A 7728-nucleotide genomic window follows, 5' to 3' on the forward strand; every position below is an offset into this window, starting at 1 on the left:
TGACCATATGCAGTTGCAAACACAGTAAAACCTCTACTATGGGTGGTTGGCAGGTGCTCTGGTATGGTTTGCTTCTTCTTTCCTTTAAAAAAATCTATAATCTCTATCTCCCTTCCTTCTTTTTTTTTGTTTGTTACTTTCTTGTAACACCTAATCTTCGGCACTTATAATATAACCTTATTGTGCTTTAAGTGCCGTAAAACTCTTTAAAAAACTCTTCTAAAACAAACAGTCATGATGTGACAATATACACTTGTGAGTGCGCTGCCAGCTGTGTCACTTTGGCGGTTGTGATGTGACTGTGCAAACTAACTATACCCCAGTATTGTCTACAAGACAGCTTATGTAATTTTAAAACAGCAAGAACAGAAAGATACAGAAATTCTTTCGTGGGTGGTTGGCGGGTGCTCTAGTGTGGTTTTACTCCTTCTTTCCTATCAAACATCTATCGTCTTTATCTCCCCTCCTTCTTTTTTGTGATGGCTACTCGCTTGTAACACCTCTAATCTTCGGCATTTATATGACCTTATTGTGTTGCAAAATGCAGTAAAACTCTTACTAAAACTAAAACAGAAAGGTACAGAAATTCTTTTGTTCATACCACACCTCAGTTCATACTTTACTTTTTTATCCTCTGTTGCCGTTAAGCGTCGAGGGGAGATGCAGTTTTCTATGGTAGGCCAGCTCCGCAGCTCTTTCAGTTGTGATGTTATGTTTTCTTAGGGTTTCCTTGACACCCTCGATCCACCTTTTGCGTGGCCTTCCTCTTCCTTTATAGCCTGAGTGCTTGGTGTTCATACCACTCGTTAAGTACACATTCTGCTGTGAAAAATGATTTTAAAAATTAAATTGACAAAAGTGTTATGTCTATGTCAGGTATACCAAGTCATTAGATCAGGGATGACCCTTTTCCGCTTTTTACCGGTATTTCCGGTATTTTGATTCTGACCCGCTATTTCTGTTTATTGAGATCGAGATAGATTCTATAGTTGGGAATTAAAAAAACAACACACACACACACACACACAACAACTTGCGCCAAATGTTCAGATAACGGAAAAACAAAGACTTCGCAAAAGTTCAAATAACAGGGAGAAAAAACCCCGGAAGATTTGCGCTAATCTCAGCAAGTCGAGAAAACTCATATGTTAACGAGACCGTGGCGCGTGGATTTTCAGCTATTTTTTAAAAAGTTGAGTGGCATCCCTGTTGGATGGATTAAGTGATTCTGAATATCTCCTGGGCCAAAGAAGGAGAAAAAGTGGGTGAAATTGGTTGAAATGCCCAAGTTCTCAAAGGTGGGGTCAAAAGTCACACCATAGCTTTTGATGCAAGGATATTTCAAAAGATAAATTATTATTGGATCTATTGCTTCCAGTTTGACAGGAAATTACTTATTGTAATTTTCAAGACAGACAGTTTTATTTTGATCTATTGTTTACTCACCGCGGACCACTTTCATTGTTGATTACACATGCGAATTACTTAAGATCGACAGATGTACGCCATTGGCCAATATTTATAGTAACAGCTATCTTGTTTGACGTCATTAAGCCAAAAAAAAAATTTGTGGCCGAACCGAGGCTCGAACTTGGACTTTCTGCTTTGGAGACAAGCGCACTAACCACTCCGCCACCACACCACTGTAAGTTACAGGCTTTAAAAATACTGCAATAGTGCTTTGCCGTCGTGTTGCCACCGTGAACGACAACAAAGTGGGAATCCCTCAATGACGTCAAGCAAAATAGCTGTTATTATAAATATCAGCCAACGGCATACATCTGTCGTTCTATAGTTATCCTCATGTGTTAATTACGGAGTCAACTGGCAGGCCAGACTGAAATGGCTCCAAGGCTATGTTTAGCCTGTGGGTCTTTGCCCATGCCTTGAACATGTGTTACGTATTACGTGTCATGACGCGGTGGAATCAGGTGCTCGTCAATTTTTGGGCATGTGGAATTATTGGTATTCTCTTAAAGCTTGTTCATTTGCCTTGCTTTCGATGAAAAGAATATCCATTTATCTTCAATATAAGTCAAGATATTTGCTGCTATTGAAGAAGGTGGGGTTGCCTGGTTTCAGAAGTAAAATTAGCGAGAAAATGGCCACCAAAGTTTGGTGACTTCAATAGCTTAAGAGTCCTTGAAAACTGATTGAAAGTTACATACCTTGGGCCCTTAAACAAGGTTTCTCAGTAAAATTCACATGGAAGTATGTTTTCATATTAGGAACATAAAAGATGTTTAGCCAAAAAACAAAATTTCGATAAAAATTGCCGAACTGATGAAAAAATGACTTTTTCTTCCGCCATTTCATTATTTTGACGAGGGCCTGATTTCACCACGATGCCTCGCATATGTTCTCTAAACACAGGGTATGTAATTTTGCCTTTGTGAAGTTATGTTGATATTGTTGTAGTGTGAGTTTTATAAATGTTGAGAAAAGTTAAGAGAGAAAGTGGAGGGCATGAAAGTATCCTTGGCTTTCGTACACACCACAATGAATTCTTACCGGGCAATGCACTTTTCTATCAAGTGGCGTGCATTGTTGGAACAAGAAGTGCTATTTGCATGCAACAACTGTTATATAATAATGATCATTGTTCAAAATGCTTTCAGTTTGTATTATTTTGTACTCCATTCCATATCAGTTATACATTATTGAACACAGGGTTTCCTCTCTAAAGGATTATGTTACGTTTTTATGACTTTTTTTTGTTGTCCTGTGTCCTGATTTTGGTGCCCATCTTTGTTGGTTACATAAGAATGTAATGTACTGACCTTGTGCAAATTGTTGTTTTCTTGAAAAATGAAACAAAAGAAAGGGGAATTGTTAAGTCTGTGACGATGTTGTTGATGACGATGATGATGGTGACGATGACGGTAAGTGTGATGGTGGTCATGATGATGATTATTTTTGGTGGCGATGATGATGTTGGAAGTAATGTGCTTATTAGTCGTAGTGTTAAGTTTGTTTGGCGCTTACTTTAGACCCCCGCCAGGCTGTCCTGTTTGTATTTCCGTTATTATTACATCTTGTTGGAGGTTTTAAGCCGTTAGTGTGAGTTTGTTTTTAATGATTGGAAAGAACTTGTCCTTTTGAAAAAAGGCAAAGACCAATACATGGTTAAAAAAATTATCTGATAGTGTTTCAACTTTTATATTTGTGCACATATATATGGTGGCTTTTAAGGACAAGCGGCCTAACCCAGATTTCAGAGGTTTCCAGGCCAGAAATCTTGACCTACACCAAAAGTGGGCATTTCCCTGCCTATAAGAGACATTTGGTTTCATTGATGTGTTTATTTGTTCGGTTAAAGAGAAAACTCTCCTTGTCTTTTACAGAAACTGAACAAGGGGAAAAAAACTTTATCTTCGATTTTCTCAAAACAGCTTTTTTCAGGATAGCCCCTTTGTGCTTAAACGCGACCATGTTAAACTAGGTAACGCTGATACACTGATAACTTTGCAGTGACATGACTCAAACAAATTTTTAAAATCATGATATGATTCTGTTGTTCTTTCCATCTGTAGTCTTAATGTGAGAGGGTGAGATATGAATCATGATATGATTCTGTTTGTTCTTTCCATCTGAAGTCTTAATGTGAGGGGGTGAGATGCAAAACCCGCTAAGTGACGTTTTGGAAAAAATCAAGATTTTTTGCTTCTAGACGTACATTGTTCCAGGCTATCAGATGCACAAAGCGTTTTCGCCCAATACCCAAAACATACTTCATAAAAGCCACCAAAAAATCTTCTTTATACGCATGTTCGTGTGTATAGCAGCATTAAAAAAAGCTAATTTTTTTCAAAAGTGCTAGAATGGATGTAGCAGATTTTGCATCTCGGCCCCTCATGTGTATATATGCTTAGTGGAGTCCGCCTAAACGGAACATGGTTAATCGGGAAACGGGTGAAGAGAAAGAAAATAGAAGTTCTGATGTTTTTGTTCACTCTTTGAGCAATCTTTCTGAACTCAAAGCATAGCTAATTTGAGAAGAAGAAAAGGGTAGTCCCGCAAATTTCCGTATAGACAGACTCCGCCATAAATGTGAGGCATCGTGGTGAAATCAGGCGCTCGTCAAAATAAGGAAATAAAAAAAATTTGCTTTTTTCCTGCTATTAGGTGATTTTTTTTTTCCGATTTTCTTTTTGGCACAACACTTTTTTACGTCCGTCTAAAAACACTTTAAGTGTTGATTTTAAGTAAAACGTTGATTAAAGATACAAAAAATGTAATTTTGCAGGTTTCAAGGACTCGTAAGCTACGGAAGTAGCCAAACTGGTGACCATTTTCTCGCTAATTTAACTTCTGAAACCAGGTGACCCCACCTTCTTCAATCACAAATATTTCGAATTCTATTCTTGATAAATATGTATTCTCTTCATCGAAAGCAAGGCAAATGAACAACCTTTTTAATTATACCAATAACTCCATACATACCCCAAAAATGACGAGCTGATTCCTCTGCAGCGTGACATGTTATATCTTTTTATGTAAACTAATGTGTTCCTGAACTGATTCAGCCCGCAGTGTCGCTCACAACGGCTGACGGTCTCCTGTGTTCTGACGTAGAGCCACTTAGAGCGGCTGTTACATGTTGCTCCCTTTCTTCTCATCACTTTCCTCTCTTCTTTTTACCTTACCACTTACAGTTCAACTAACCCTTCTTTCTGGTGTCATTGAATAGTATTTTTTATTCTTCTATTATCTATTTGTGGTGGCCGCATTTTGCTATTCAAAAGACTTTTTAATGGCTGCATCGATCGACATGCGGTTTTCGTCAAAAGATTCTTTAAAATATTCTCCAGATCATGACGCCCTTGGTTTTTTCAGTTTTGAGACAGTTTTCCTGCAAAAAGCTAAATTTCTCTATTACGTTGATCGCTTTTGTAGGCCGACGTTTCTTTCTCTGTAATTTTAGAAAACCCGGAAGTGATATTTCGTGAGTCGCATTTTGTTTTGAGAGTATAGATCTAGACCTAATTTTTTGCATCTCTCAAGGTTTATTGCCCTATTCCAGTAGAGTGTAAATATAGTAGGCCAATGACTTTTAGTTGATATTAAAGCACCGGTCATTCCTTTCATTGAAAGGGGGCCCAGCTAGTACCATCTATATGCTACACACAGGGATTTTACCAAATTAAGATGTTATTTCTTTCTTTACTTTTTGTGAGAGCACTGGTGAGGTCACGAAGCGGTGACAAGTAATTTGCATTCGGAGTCAAAATTAACTGCGGGCTGAATCAGTTAAATTAAATTATGAGATTAAATTTTAAGAAACGATTTGCAATATATATACATATTAAACATACAATGTAATTGTATAATAGCATGATAAGTTGTGAATGTTCAGAAAGAGTTGTGTTGTACCAGTACATATTTTTGTGCCTAATCAAGTAGTTACATGTTGTGAATGTTCTGGAAGGATTGTAAATACATATTATTATATATGTAGGGTCCATGTATAACCCCCCCCCCCCACACCCTGGCGGTGCTACTGACTGAAGTGTCTTTTTAGGCCATTACCAAAGGGAGGACATTAATATGTTCTTATGCACAGTAGAATTGTTAATTGTAAATCTGCTGATTCATCAATGTGATGCTCGTACTGTGCCGGAACAACATAGGGGGAACTGCTGCTTTTTCTTTTCTGATCCTTACTATCTTCATTTTTTCCTCTACTTCTTTTGTATGTTTGTCACACTCTTGTGACCCGCTATTTCCGGGGTGCCTTGATAGTTGAAGCAGACTTTGTGCTGTTGAAGCTAGAGAAGTGAGCAGAGTAAGCCTGATTCCCTGTAAAAACTTCTCTGTTGACATCTATCCCTTGGCGCTCATATGACCTTATGCAGTTGCGAGCCCCGTAAAAACCTCTACTAAAAAAAAAATTGGAAAAAAAAAAAACATGTACGAGAAATGATTAGTTGTGAATCACTTCAAGGTATTAAAAATACATTGTGAAAAATCAGCTGGCTTCTGTAGCTGTTGTTTTCATGTTGAGGTACCCTTTGGTTTTTTGTTTTTTTGTTTTTTTTTGTTTGTTTTGTTGTATTTTTTTGGGATGTAGGGGGAGGGAAGCTGTGGTTTAATGTTCACATCTTTTCACATTTTGTTTAAGTGAAGGAAACGTGTACCCAAAAAGCCTTTTCAGTAGGGTTACTCCAAGACTTGGCTGATGCAGCAGTGCTCACCTGACTTGTTCAAAATTGTACATATTTATATATATATTATATATATATATAAAATATATATATATATAAATATGTACAATTTATTATATATATATGTAGACAAGATCGTACATAAAAAGATAGTTCACTCAGCCGAAAAAGTGTCCGCGGAAGTCTGCACATTGCTTCAGATGGCGCTGCACTCCTTGTTTTGAAGCTCTCTTTCCTTTCTTCAGAAGAAGAATAGGAATAGCACAGTTTGTTATTTTCGCTTTTATTGTTTTTGAAACAAGTAGGGTAACTCTGTTTGCAAAGTCCGCGCTTTTTTGAAGAGGGTGCCACCGAATTTTGAGGACACTTTTTTAATTGGCTCAAAGAGAGGAGTGAACTATCTTGTTATATGATCTTTGATGTAGATTATGGTGTTCTGATGATCAATCATAACTCTTTTCAAATTTGGGGCAGATCAGTGAAAAATAGGAAAGTTATTTGTGAGGCAGCGTAGTGGAATCAGGCTCTCGCCAGTTTTTGGGCATATTGAGTTATTGGTATCATCTTGTTCGTTTGTCTTGCTTTCAATGAAAAAACATTACCTATCAATCTTCAATAGAAGTGGAGATATTTTTAATTGAAGGAGGTGGGGGTCACCTGATTTAAGAGGTAAAATTAGCGAGAAAATGGCCGCCAAAGCATGGTAAATCCCAAGCTGGAGAGTCCATGGAAACTAAATTTATAGTTTTGTGTCTTTAATACACGTTTTCGGTGAAATCCTCAAAGGAATGTGTGTGTAAATGGACATAAAAGGTGTTGAGCCAAAAAAAAAATTGATAAAAATTGCTAATCGATTTCATTATTTTGACGACAGCCTGATTCCACCACGCTGCTTCACTTTTACCGTTGTCTCACGGTCATCAAGTTTTGGACAGTTGGTATGAATAAAAATCTATTTGAAAGACTAAAAAATTCAGGACCTGAAAACCTGTCGGCAATTCAATTTTGGTGGGGGTTTTTTGCTCTAATCGTGTTCCATGCATGCTAGCTAGACGAGATAATTGCTGAATTTTGAAGGTTTGGAACGTGAATTGTCGGAGTGTCATTTCATACCAGCAAACTTGTAGCTCAGGTGATGGTGGACTGCGGAGTGGATGGGCCTGGTTTGAATCCTCAATGTGGTTGGAGTTGGGGGTTTTTTTAGCTTTTATTTAAGGGTCTCAACCCCATTGGCTTGGTCCTGTGGGAGATGGATGTTAAATTGGGAGGTCCCACCTCTTTGACTCACTCAGCACTGGGGCCAAGGTCCTGTGGGAGATGGATGTTAAATTGGGAGGTCCCACCTCTTTGACTCACTCAGCACTGGGGCCAAGGTCCTGTGGGAGATGGATGTTAAATTGGGAGGTCCCACCTCTTTGACTCACTCAGCACTGGGGCCAAGGGCCCGGTCTGTTCGCTGTGCCTAGTGGTTTAACTAGAGGTGGGCAAAATCCGGATAATCTATAAGGATAACCGGATAATTCTCAATAAAACATTATCCGAATTCAGACTCCTAACTCTCTTT

The sequence above is a fragment of the Aplysia californica genome, unplaced genomic scaffold, assembly GCF_000002075.1.
Source record: "Aplysia californica isolate F4 #8 unplaced genomic scaffold, AplCal3.0 scaffold00015, whole genome shotgun sequence".
Taxonomy (NCBI): domain Eukaryota; kingdom Metazoa; phylum Mollusca; class Gastropoda; order Aplysiida; family Aplysiidae; genus Aplysia; species Aplysia californica.